Below are 14,396 nucleotides of genomic sequence, written 5' to 3'. Positions count from 1 at the left end.
ATCTCACTTCTAACAGCTTTATTCACAATTTTTGAAAAATTAACATATTCAAGAGTAGCTTCACATGTCTGTAAAAATGAAATACTAACAAAATGTTAATTTGATTTTCCGAAAGGCTTGTCAACAGAAAACGCTATATAGGGTTTCACTGAATTAGAGGTTCTGAATAACCAAACATCCCCTACTGGGATATTTTGTGATCTCTCAAAGGCTTTTGACTGCATGAATCATGAAATTCTTTTAGATAAGCTTAAGTTTCGGGTATCAGTTGGGCAGTGCAGAAATTAATTATATTTAATTTAAGTAATTATAATTAAGGATAAGGGTACTTATGAATGGTGGAAAAATCGAAATGTTTTTATGACTATTAAATTCTATAGTATTTCCTGATTATATTGATATATACATTATAGGGTTTCAAATGAAAAATTACCTATATATACCAAATTCTAAAGTTATAGTCATGTATGCCGCCACGTCCCCTTTATTTCTGATACAGAAACCAGTATTGTTTCGAAAAGAACTCTGAAATTGCTCTTTCCAGCGATTATATGTATGATACATTGTATATGTTGGTAACAGTGCAGGTTTCTAGTTTCTGTAAATGATTATCTTTTGTTTCACTGAAGCTGTTTGTTCACATCTTACTGAATGTTAGTTGCACAAGTGCTACATGTATTTGTGGAAGTACATATCCTTTAATGTGCAATAAATACGAACTATGCCACGCATCAAGAAATTCAGTAAAAGGAAATTCCGTGGTAACCAGTTCACAAACAAGGCAAGCCACACTGTTGAAAGTAACCTACGTATCAGTTCTTCAGGGAAGAAACTCATACATTGCAAGCTCCCTGGTGATTCAAATTTTTGTGTTAACAAGGACGCTGTTTGTAGTGGATTTGTTGTTGTTGATGTGGGCATCTTATCTTCTTTGATAAAGGAATTGGCGAAATGTAAACAATGTGATGGTATAGGCTGTCTAGAAATAACTGAACAACAAAGTAGCAGGAATGGTTTAGCGGCAAAATTAGTTGTTCTGTGTAGATCCTGCAATAAATCTACCTCGAAAATGACTTCGAACATTGTGCATAATTAATATGATGTGAATTTGAAGTCAGTGTATGCAATGTGTGCAATAGGAAAAGAAAAAAAGGCTGCTCGGACGTTTTGTGGTTTGATGGACCTTCCTCCTCCTCCCAGTAGGTTCAGCAAGTACATAAAAATACTTTTAGGTGCATTGACGGTTGTGTCTAAAGCATCAATGAAACACACAGTAGAAGAAACTGTAAATATTAATGGAACCAGGGACACTGCTGTTGCACTTGATGGGACATGACAATGTCGAGGACATTGTTCCTTCAGTGGTGTTGTAAATGATACTTCGCTGGAGAATGGAAAAGTTGCTGATGTTGAGTGCTTATTTAAATACTGCCACACCTGCCAAGCTAACACTGAAGGACATATTGAACATCAGTGTTCTAAGAATTATGATGGTTAAAGTGGAGGTATGGAGTGTGATGGAGCTCTAAAAATATTTCAGAGGTTGGTGCCCGTTTATAACAGTAGATATACGAAGTATCTAGGCGATGGGGACTCTAAAGCTTTGAATAAAATTAATGAGTTGAATGTTTATGGTGATACCTAGGTAACAAAACTGGAGTGTTGTGGACATGTGCAAAAGAGGATGGGTGCTAGACTGAGGAAGCTACGAAGAGAAATGAAAGGAAAGTTGCTATCTGATGGAAAATCTCTGTCTGGCCGAGGCAGATTGACAGAAACTGAAATAGACCTCCTTCAGAGTTATTATGGACTGGAAATTAGACGATCTGCCCCTCTCAACGATATTGCGGCAATTAGAAAAGCAGTATAGGCCACCTACTTTCATAAGTTGTCCACAGACGACTACCCTGTTCATGGACTTTGCCCTAAAGGAGCTGAGTCTTGGTGTGGTTACCAAAAAGCAAAAGAAAGTGATCAAATATACCATCATATGTATTCACTTCCTGAGCCTGTTATGAATGAAACAAAACCAATTTTTAGAAACCTGAGTGACCTTGTTTTGCTTAGTAAATATCTTCATAGGGGCACTCAGAATACAACTGAAAGTTCCAGCCATTGCAAATGGGAAAGATTACCCAATAATGTTTTTATAGGACTACATACATTAAACGTTGGTGTACTAGATGCAGTGATATGTTTCAATAATGGAGTGACAGGAAGGTTGAAAGTTCTGCGAAATTTAGGCATAAAATGAGGCTCTAATATGGAAGATCAATTGCTTGCATGTGACATACAAAGGGTGCTTGAAGCTGAAAGATTCGCTCTTCAAGTTATCAAAGAAGCAAGAAGTGCTAAAAGGAACGCCGAGAGGAAGCTTGATAATGAAGAAATCCTGCAGGACGAAGACTGCTTCAGGAATGCACAGTTTAATTGTACTCATATCTTCATTCGCAATTCCCAGCAAATGTAGTTTTCAGAATTCAGTTACAAATATTTCCTACAGTTTATAAAGCATTGCTCTAATTTTTTTCTCTAACTTGCAATAGTCCATACTTAAGCAGTAGACCTAAGCTCTATTGCAGAATTAATTAAATTATAGAAAAAAATAACATTTTATTAGGAAAAAGATTATAAAAATTAAATTGTAAGATGTGATATTTTTTATCAATGTAATGTACATAATAGGTGGATTTAAATAGGTCTAGTACCTCAGCCATCATGTCATGCATATCTGGTAAAAATTTGGTCTCCTTCAAATGTATGACATTGGATTAAATCGTACCTAAATTTCAGGAAGCATTTTGGAAAAAAACTACACCAGTATCTTTGCAATTTTTAATAATCGTAAGCAGGTTCCAAAACATTCAAAATACTTCTAATTTGTTTAAAAAGTGTGCTGCATTACATGATATCACAAAAAATCTGTAAAACATATACATCATAAACAGTGCCTGAAAGAAATAGGTGCTGATTTTTATATAATATTGAGCCAGAAAAATACACTGTATCCCTAACTGGAAGAATGTAGAAGGTTGAAATTAACAGTATAGATAGTCTGCACCAATCAGCAGAGTCCTGTTACCAGGGAGGTATCAAGAACTGTGTCCCAAAAGGTTCAGTCTTGGGTCCCTTATTGCTCTTAATATACAATAATGACTTGGTACTCTACATTCATGAAGAAACAAAGCTGGTTCTCTTCGCTAATGATACAAGTATAGTAATCACACCAAACAAACAACAATTAGCTGAGGAAATTGCAAGTAACGACTTTCAGAAAATTATTAAGTGGTTCTGTGCAAATGGACTCCAAGTTTTGAGAAAACACAGTATATACAGATCTGTACAGTAAATGGCTAAAACAACTGATAAATATAGAGTTTAAACAGAAGCCTGTTGCTAAGACAGAATATTCAAAATTTCTGGGTGTGTGAACTGATGAGAAATTGAATTGGACGAAACACATTGAAGACCTGCTGAAATGGGTAGGTTCAGCTACTTATCCTATTAGGGTTGTTACAAGAGAAAAAGTGTTCATCACATAAAAGAATGTAATCAGAATGATAGCTGGTGGCCACCCAAGATCACCTTCCAGACATTTATTTAAGGAACTTGGGATACTCGCATTCCTTCACAATGCATATATTCACTTATAAAATTTGTTATTATTAACCCATCCCAATTCAAAAATAATAGCAAAGTGCATAGATGCAACACTAGAAGAAAGGATGATCTTCACTATTCTGTGTTAAATCTGACTTTGGTACAGAAAAGGGGGAATCATGCTGCCACAAAAATCTTTGGTCATTTGCCAAATAGCATTAAAAGTCAGACAGATACTCAACCACCATTTAAAAACAAATTAAAATAATTTATGAATGACGACTCCTTCTGCTCGATAGATAAATTTTTAGATATGAATTAGTAAAAAAATGAGAATAAAAAAATAAACAGACACGTTCTATATCATTAAGAATTGTCGTATTCATGATCTATGGAACAAATATTAATATAATGTAATGTAACATTGCAGATCTGTATAGAAATGGCTAGGGGTTTGGGTGATCAGTTGTAAAGACTGGATAGTGTCTTGACAGGAGGTTATAGAATTGGCACCAACAAAAATACACATGAAAGTAGGTAATAGAGTGTAGTCAAATTAAATCAGGTGATGCTAAGGGGAGTAGATAAAGAAATGAGTCACTAAAAGTAGCAGACGTGTTTACTATTTGGGCAGCAATATAACCAACGATGATGGATGTAAATTTTCTTAATATAAAAGAAAAACTAATAATAACAAGATTAGATTTTCTGAAAATGAAAAATATATACAATTTGTATATAAACTGAGAAGTCTGTTTTTAAAGTACCATATTTGTCTGTAATATGGCGTTATGTGGAAGTTAAAATGGATGATAAACAGTACAGATGAGGATAATGATGTGTTATTGAAGAATACTGAGGAATGAGAGTGATGCTTTGGGCAGCTGATGGAGATGTACTGAATAGAATGAGGGAGAAAAGAGGTTTTTGGCACAACTTCATTATAAGCGCTTGTATGTGTTGTTAAGTGTGTCATGTATTATTCTTCAGGAATTCTTTAAAACTAAAATTTAATTTCCAATGTTGGTAGCACTGGTACCATTTGTAGCTATATCTTTCTTGCTAACCAAAAATATACAATTTTTATAGAGTAAAGTGACTCCGTGAAACCTATTTTATATTTTTGGCAATTGAAGATTTAGTGATCTGAGGTTTTGTATTTAAATTATCACATAAAATGGCATCACGTGCTGTATGTTATATCCTACTGATAGTAAGCATTGTCTGAAATCAAGTATTACTCATGAGAAGCAGTGATTAAAAGTTCCATTTTGTTGTAAGTTAATTAATAGAAACTGCCATTAAATGAGTGCCGAGTTCATGTTTTAAGTGGACATAGTTAACTCTTTATGTTATATCATACATCTGGAGCTCTGACCTGTAGGGCTATCTTGTATGTTCCATAAATAACGAAAATGCATGTAGTGTAGTGTAAGTTACATGATTTACTTCTATTCTTACGATTTTAATTTTTGCTGCAGTGGGGAATAAATGTGGATGTTGCTGCAGGGTAGTCAAACAGAGAATGGTACATGTGCAAGATTGTATGGTGGAATTACAGTGGGCGATTGTGTAGAGGAACGGAATGGATAACTCAATGAAGATCTCCCAAGAAACTGTAGGCTCTGCAAAAAGTACAGGAGTGTCGCTGAGCAGGAGACAAAGATTTGTGAACTAGATTACACAAAATTTGAACTAGGTAGGTCGAAGGGAGGGGAGTGGGACATCGTGGAAACTGATTAAAAGTGACAAGTAATGGGTGAAATGCGAAAAGCTCTTTAACTTCTTCATCTACATTTGAGCCTACAGTACCTCATAAGTTTGATTTGTTACCTGAATTAGGAGGAGAATAGCTTCATCCAGCAGTAAGTCACTGAAAGGTGTAACAGGCTTCTAGCAAAGAAACTAACTGGAAGTCAGTTCCAGGAGAGAGTAGTAAGAAAAGGGTCTTGCCATTAGGTAAAAGTCTGGGTAGAAGGCCAGATGGTTAAAGACAAATTAGGAACAGGATACCAAGTTACAAGTACTGTAAAGACAAGTGACAAAGGACATAAGCAATTTGTGCAAAAATTTTGACAAAATAGATCAAGTTATCATAATAGGTGGTATAGGGAACAGCCTTGGTAAAGACAGAAATTACAGCATGTTCATGTTCAACAAATCCGCCACAGCTGTAAAATATTTTTATTTCAATATTGCAGAACAGTTGTTGCTGTCCAACAAATAATGATTTATGAAGAAATGACAACATTAGTGGTGACCTGAATGAAAAAAGGAGTAGCAAAATGCTTACATGTGACAGTTTTTGTAGGTACTACAGCGCCATAACAAGCCCTGGGTTAACACCACTGTGAACCATGTGATCATTAAGGCGAGCATGCTGCTGCTGACTGAAATGAAATCCCATATGAGTGCGGTCCCTGTTACTATAATAGGGAGGTGGGAACATACTTGACATGCAATATACTTCAGTGAGAAGGGAAAAGAAAAGTTGGCTGAGCTTGTTGCAGAAAATGCATGGGAGCATTATTGCACAAAGAAAGATACCTGTGGTTACTGGTGATAAAGAGGTACCTTTCTACATTTGGATTCAGTTACACTGTTATGAAAGAAGTTAAAATAACACAAGAGCCCCACAAAATTCTCAAGAAGGCACAGAGAAATGAATTTAGCTTATTTCATAAGAATGAGAGGCTTGAGTGAAAAAATAAACAGCTTCTTGCCTGTTTGGAAAATTTAGAGAGCTCTGTAAAGACAGGCATCCTTTGCCTGTCTGAGCACTACATAACCACCAGGGTTGGCAAAGAATTGCTTATGAATTAATACTGAAAGATAATTCACTTTTAATTGTAATTGGGAAACTTTGACCTGTTTGTGACATATATAAACTCCTTACTTATCTGTCAGACTGCAGCAAGCAGTTAGTAGTTTGATGTGAATTCAGTGTAGATTTTCTTAAGGGTACTGACAGAAAAAAAGGTATGGAAACCTTATTTGCATCCTACAATTCGATCTCAGTAATTAGCTTTCCAACATGGGTGGATAAAACACTAGGATTCTAATGTTTTCTTCGATGAATCTCAAAGTAAGAACATAACTGTTTAACCACCAGCAAATGCTCTGTTTGATTATAATGCACATTAAGTTTGTATAAAAAGACAGTGCCTTACAGTACAGATAGTCTTCAGTGGAAATCAGAATAATTAAGGACTCCAGAAGAAACGTATTTAGGAACTGCTTATGAGTGATGACCTAGTATGAAATTGATAATGAACCAAATTCTGACATAAAATTTAATCTATTCCATAATAAATTCATATTATTACTTCAAAATAGCTTCCTGTATAAGCTCATCAGAAAGTCCAGTAAACAGACATGTAAAAAAGCATGATTCACTGGTGGGATTGAAGCTCCTTCTGAAAGGAAAACGGAAATATATCTGTTGGAAAGAATAATTAAAGACCCTCTGGTAGTTGCAAACTACAAAAACTACTCAAATTACTAAGAAAAATTATTACAAACCAACGAACATGCACATAATCTTAGAAATCAGTAAACCTTGCATCAGACGTAAAGCTATATGATATGTAGTGAAATGAGAGACAGGAAAAGAGGCCACTGAGCAGGATAACATCACTACTAAATGAAATGGAAGGGGTATAAATGATCAGTTACAGTTGGTAGATATATTTAATAATCATTTCTCAAATGTATTTGAATACAGATGGATGACCAGTTATAGTGAAAAATCAGAAGAGTATGTTCAACATGCAACTTACATAAAATTCAGTCTCGTAGATGTCTCATCCACTCGTCCTCCGAAATCGAGAAAATTTTATATTCTTTGAGAAATACAAGCTCATCCAGATTTTATGATGTTTTCAACATAATATTTAAGACTTGTTGCCATATAATAAGCCCTGTCATATCTGAAAATTGTAATGCATCACTAACTAAAGGCATGTTTCCAGAAATATTGAAATAAGCCTTTGTTAAACTACTCTATAAAAAAGTGATAGGGGAGATGTTAACAACTAGCAATCAGTTTCACTGCTGACATCATTTTCCAAAATTATTTGTTCAATAGTATCTCGTTTGTGCAACAATAATACTCTCACTAAATCACTGTTTGGATTTCAGAAGAGTTGCTCAACTGAGAATGCTATTTACGCATTCACTCACCAATACCCGCTTCACGGATGGGTGCTTGCACGCCCATTTTCGGTCCATGACATGGCGGGATGCAAGAGGTGCGGTTAATCAATGACCTCTATTATTTAAGACAGATTTGATTAATCAGTGGGAATAGTGAAATAAACATACTTTTATTTTGTTATTCAGTTTTCTTTCGTTGTTTCTTAGACACTTTAAATCAAAGGCCAGTATTCACATTCATCCCTGCAAATGGCAGCCTTCACTTCGGAAACAATTTCCTCACTTCTCCGCTACGACAGGGTAGGGGCTTGGCTCAATCATATTAATGCAGTGGCTTCCACGCTTTTGTATCCTCTCAACATTTATTTTATTATTTTGCTTTATATTCATGGAAAATTGCAAGTGGTCAATGACGACTGGATATTTTTTTTTCATTGAGAGTTCTTTCACAAGCAAATCCAGGTGCTTCTATGTAAATGTTTTCGCTAACAAATAAGTGTAAGTGTCTTGAAATGTTGTTTGACTCCTCAGCATTTACCACACAAAATTAGTGAAAAACATCTGTTGTTAGTTCCTAAATTCCGATGCCTTTTTGTATCACAGATGTTATCTCGTAACATGACTTTCTACCGTGGGGCACTGGGTTAAGTGTACTGACTTGATGTAATGTCTAGCATGAATACACCCTGACATCACAGTGAAGTGACGTGAAGTGATGGACCATTGATGTTAAGCGTAGATCGATCTTAATTAAGAGGGTATAGGCTGATGGGAAAACCTTGGGGGATCAAAAAAGGGTTATTTTTGGTAATGGAGTCCGATTTAGGGGGTAAAAATTGTAGAGGGAAACAATACTTGAATAATGAAAGTGTGTTAAATGAATGCAGGTTAGCTCCATCAGTACTTGCTCCTAGGAGCTATGCATTCCACACTAACATTTGCATTGTTAGGGGAAGCCACCGAAATGCTCAGTGTCTTGCGATGGAAATTAATGATGTATATATTCCTAAAAAATAAAGAAATAAATATATAAAAGCTTTGTGTAATGGCCAACCACCTATACAGAAACTTGATGGGCTGCATCAAGAAGATTTGAATAGACAGAGAATAAGCAGTACCTTAAAAATAGAACTAAGTTCAAGCTTCTTAGAGTTAGAGTGCATTCTACTTAAACTCTGAAGAACGCCAACGTAATTCATATCGCCATTATAACGAAATATCTTCTACTTTCCAACAAAAGCAAATATCGGACCAGAACAATTAGTACAAACTTGCATTGCATTTTCCCAGAATATTTCCATATTTATACGAATGGCTCCAAAACCCCAGATAATGCCAGAGAGGGTTGGGCTCTTCTATGCCCAAAGACAGGTTACAAAAAATTGATTTTGCCTTCCACTGAAGCTTCCAGTTGCTCGGCAGAAGCGGTAGCTATACTGTGAACTTTAAAGTTTTCACAGAACCTCCCAACTGGAAACATTTTGATTTTAATGGATTGAAGAAGCGTACTCCAAGATATGCAAACACCTACCATTCTTAAGAAAACTAATCCTCTAGTAATGGATATCGCAAAAACCACCAAAGAAAGCGAACATCTCGGAAAGAGGATAAAATTAATGGAGATGAAAGAACATGCTAACATGAAATATAATGAAATGATAAGCGACGTGCCAAAAGATTCCGCTCAAAATGACATGTTTAAAAACATCTTGTTATCGTCATCATTCCTGAAGACTACATTATATAGAAGAATAAGATGTCAATGGAAATAAAAGTGTCCATTATCAATATGCATCAAAGGGAAATATTATGGTCAAATAGACCCAAACATTCCCTCGAAGCCCAGATTCCACACAATTAAGGTGAATAAAAAATTTATAAGTTCCATAATACGCATGATATTTAATCATAAATCATACCCTAACCATCTTTATTGAATACATGCACAAGATTACCCTTATTGTGAATGTGATGGAATAACAGTTGAAGATATCAATCACACATGTTTTGGATATTAATTATATGCAATCCAGCAAATCGAATTTATACAACAGCTAACCTGATGTTTTCAACGATTACCAACTACTATACAGTACCAACTACCTTTCTTAGCAGTTTTAAAACTAATTATGAGATTCTTTGATAAGTGCAACATTATTTTGAAAAACTCCAATACGCTGGGAGGTGGCTGTATGGCCTGCAGGTCAAAAGTCGTAATAAATAAGTAAACAAATAAATAAATGAAATATTGATTATACAGAGGTAATGAGAGCTGCACAGGATAAACTATCCGTATAGACTACAACAACCCACTATAAGCTCATTCATATGGTTTCGATTCACATCGTATAAAGAGGGATTCCGCGAGAAATTCGACAACCGCATATGGATAGTCAAATCTCACCGCCACTGTAGTTTGAATCTTCAGGCCACTGGCATTGGCGCCACTTTAAAAGCATGTGGCAACTTGGCTTATGTTAGGAAAAAAAAAAAATAATCCAAAGATAATATATCAATAAATTAAGCGGTGTGCTTGTGTGTTGTTTATGTACGTGTGGCATGACTTTAAGATGAGTTATGAATCATGGGTTTACATATTCAGCAATGATATGAAAAGACCTGATTTTTTATGAACTGTGAGTGGGGTGTAGCGCCATAAAGAGAAAAAAAATGGTATAACGCTGTGTGAACAATTATTCGAATTCTATTTTGTGTGTGAAATATTCACTTTGTGTTTCCGTTTATGTTTTTATTTCAGTCGGCGCTGTTTAATTTTCAAAGCCTTTTGACAGTCGTTTTACTGTTAATATGTACATGTGCTTATATTCGTGGAATATTCCCAAGTTTGCTTGACAGGAATAAAGTCGGGTAAGTAGCTGCTTCGATATGGTGGGAATAGTGACATGCTATGTGTAAAAAAGAGAGGGAAATATTAAGTTATATGTATAGTGTATTGTACTGTATCAGAATAAGTTTGCCCAAACTATAGGTGAAGCAAGTGAGTAATCAATTTGTGGGTATATGGCAACAAAAATTCCCTTGAGGCCGATCTCAATCTATACAACACACAAATATTTTCAAATCTTGTATTTGCAACATATAGGGCCCACACTCATGTTTGCGCTGAAAGAACAAAAATTATAAAAGTTTCCATTGTTGTGAGGCGATGGCAGTTTTCTGTTAGTCTGCTATGTCTCTGTTTAGAAAATAACTCTTAGGTTACCAATTAAAATTACTAACTTTTGTTTTTCTTGGACTATAAAGATTCAGTACATGTCTGTGCAGACCCACTAGGATTTACAGATTGATACGTAATGTATAGCCTGACATTAGGATGACACACATATGTCCTTAGAAAAAATTAAGATATCTATGCTTGATGTGGTGTCATACTTTCTTGTTGTTTCATCTATTTCCATTACTTCGTGGTTGTCTCTATAGATGATTTTCCAAAATTCCATAGTTCATTAGACAGCAAAGCTGCATGAAAATAGCCTATGTGGAAAGGCCCTGCCTCAAGTCTGCTGTCATTTGGTGCCAACTGTTAAGTGTCTTCTCAAGCACAATTACCTACATGTATAGAAAAGGATGTGTAAATCTTGTAATTTATGTGTTGTATTGGTATATGTAGGTCATTTCTTTCAGCCTATTGTACTACAAGCTGCTCTCACAGCTTGCTGCTAATTTCTCTTTGAATGAATATTGTGAGCAGGTGTGTTGAAGTTCACATTACAGTCATTCTGCTTTGTTCAGTGATGTTTCCATGACAACATTTTTTTATTTTTTATTTTTTTTTTTTTACCTTTTGTCTTAGGTTTTGGTGATAGACTGATATCTAACATAGTATGAGGTCTAGATGGCACTACAGAAGCGTCCGATTCGACCCATCTGCTTTGACCCATGACATCATCAGTATTTTGGAAACAGATACTCCCAGAGTATACAAAATGTAGACAATGACGTCGCTACACACACACACACACACACACACACCAATAAACATGAAAATAAATAAAAATGATACAATAATGTCTCACTTCAAAAATAAAATTAAAGTAACGGGACAACTGCAGAGAATTGGAGGTTTAGGGGTGGGGACAAGCTAAATATATGACAATAAAAAAACACCCCACCACCCCAAAACAAATAATATCCAAAAAAAATTGAATTACAGGATTCCGCTGCACCAACAAAACCACAGGAACCAGACATTTCCCTTAACCCATTTAGCTCAACTGCAGCTACCAATATGAGAAAACCAACACCTACAACACAAATACCCCATATTCATTACATCAGTTAAAACACAACTGACCTACCATAAATATACAACACACAAAACATCACATTACTATACAGTAAAATAAAAAAAAAAACCTTACGTGTCAACAAAAGCTGGCTATACCATCTAGGTACACACACACATACATACCACGCCACAAATGTGACACCCAATATATTCAGCAGTAAGACTGAACACCTGCAGAAACTGTATGACAGACATCACTCATCTCAGAACATAATGATGCACTTGTGAACATATGCCTACCTACCATCATACCTAACAAAAAAAAGCAATAAAAAAATTAAACTTCTTCTCACACATAAAACACAAAACTAATGAGATCAAAAATGCCAAACACATAAACAGAACAGAACTTTGATCACTCACTGAAAACTCTTCCACAGTCCACATGACGATACCAAGTACCTATGCTCAAAACCACGTTAGCACGGTGATAGCCAAAATTCAAATGAACCCAATACCACAAGTTAAATTCAGCACATCCACATCCACCACCAGAGGACACCATCAGGTACAACAACACGAAAAACACCGCCATAATGACATCACTCACCACATCAAAGCAGACAGGTGGAATTGGACACTTCCATTGACCCATCTAGATTATATTTTAAGGTAAAAGTTTGGTTGAGGGTTGGTGAAGCTAAGGAATTTGTCAAGAAAGCAAGCAGTCAAAACTCTACAGTCCTGTGGGCTCTTAATACTTAAAATACATGTGATTTTATAATTAGCTGGTAGTGACACTGGCCGAAATTGACATACTGTATTCTTCAAAGCTTCCGTCAGATATTTGACATGCACTTGTGGTGATGTGTTATTGACACTTCAGTTGAAGATGCCAAAGTTATTTTGTATTTACTTGAGGTATTCTTGTCTAGTACTAGTCCTCAGTTATTGAACAAAACAGCCTATTTCTAGCTTTTTTAGTAGGTTTCAAGTGTTATGTTATACTACACAGCTTCAGGTAAAATGACTTTACACACAAACATATTTTTATGGTGCAATGAGTATTTCATAAGATATCTGATGTTTTTGTTAATGGGACAATGTAAAAAAAAGGGGGGGGGGAATGCTTATTTTTGGAAACAAACAAAAATGAGGATAAGCAGTCACCGACCTGCAGGTAATTGAGACACGGCATATGGCTAAACATTACTTACAGCACATTCTGTTGCACCCCCCCCCCCCCCCCCCCCCAATGTACACATCTAAATCTATACCCTGCATATCACCATTAGGTGCGGGGTGCATCCCATTGGACCAGTTATTAGGGTTTCTTCCCATTCCATTCACCTATGCAAGATATGATTAGAATAAAAAATATATTAAATATATTTCGTATGATAACAGATTTTTTTGTTTTGGCTGCTTCCTGCATGAGCAGAGCTATAGCGAACTCTGCATGAGCAGAGCTATAGCGAACTCTAACTTCTGTGTCTAGCATCTTCCTAGAGCCAACTGACAGTAGCACACACTAGCACAATACTAGAATTAGATAGAGGCAAATAGTTCTGCTTTATGCTGTTAGACTGCGCACGCTGCCTCTTTGCAACTGACAACTGGCAGTCACTTTACACAGAAACTCGCATTTCAGACGACAATCGGCCATTGTTAATTTTTTGCCAGTGCTTTCACAGACCGTATTGTTTACGTATTCAATATTCTGTATTAAAACAGTAGTGTTTGTAAAGCGATGTTTTTCGCGGAAACTACAGTTCGAGTAGTTAAAAATGGACCGTTGTTTAAAAAGTGGTTCATTAAAATGAGAAAGGCCTACAGATCAAGAGGAAGATGATGCATTTGATGTTCAAGCAAGCAGGTAAGTCAGTCAGTGACTCTCGAACCGAAGTTGTCAGTGTCCATTGAACCAATATCGTCGGTGTCCCTTGAACCTAACCCTTCCAAGATCAGTGTTAAGCTTACTGGAAAAATTAGAGAATATAACTCTGATAACTTGGAAATCGGTTTTACGTTCACTGGACCTGAGCAACAGCCTAAACCTCAATGTGTAATTTGCTATGAAAGCCTTTCGAATGAATGTATGAAACCAACAAAACTCCGGCGCCATCTTGAAACAAAGCACCCAGAGTACAAAAGTAAGTCATCAGATTTTTTCAAAAATAAATTAGGAGAGTTGAAAACATCTCGTAAAACAATTACCAAACACTGTGGTGCAAATGTTAATGAAAATGCAACCCTTGTTTCTTACGAGGTGGCTCAGCTTGTTGCTAAATGTGGGAAAAACCACACAGTTGCTGAGGAATTTATACTGCCATCAGCAATAATACTTTGCATGAGAATGTTTGGTGATGCAGCTGCTAAGGTAATAAGAACT

Source organism: Schistocerca serialis, chromosome 7 (genome assembly GCF_023864345.2).
Source record: "Schistocerca serialis cubense isolate TAMUIC-IGC-003099 chromosome 7, iqSchSeri2.2, whole genome shotgun sequence".
NCBI lineage: Eukaryota > Metazoa > Arthropoda > Insecta > Orthoptera > Acrididae > Schistocerca > Schistocerca serialis.
The sequence above is the reverse complement of the archived record's forward strand: the minus strand, read 5'-3'. Positions refer to the sequence as shown.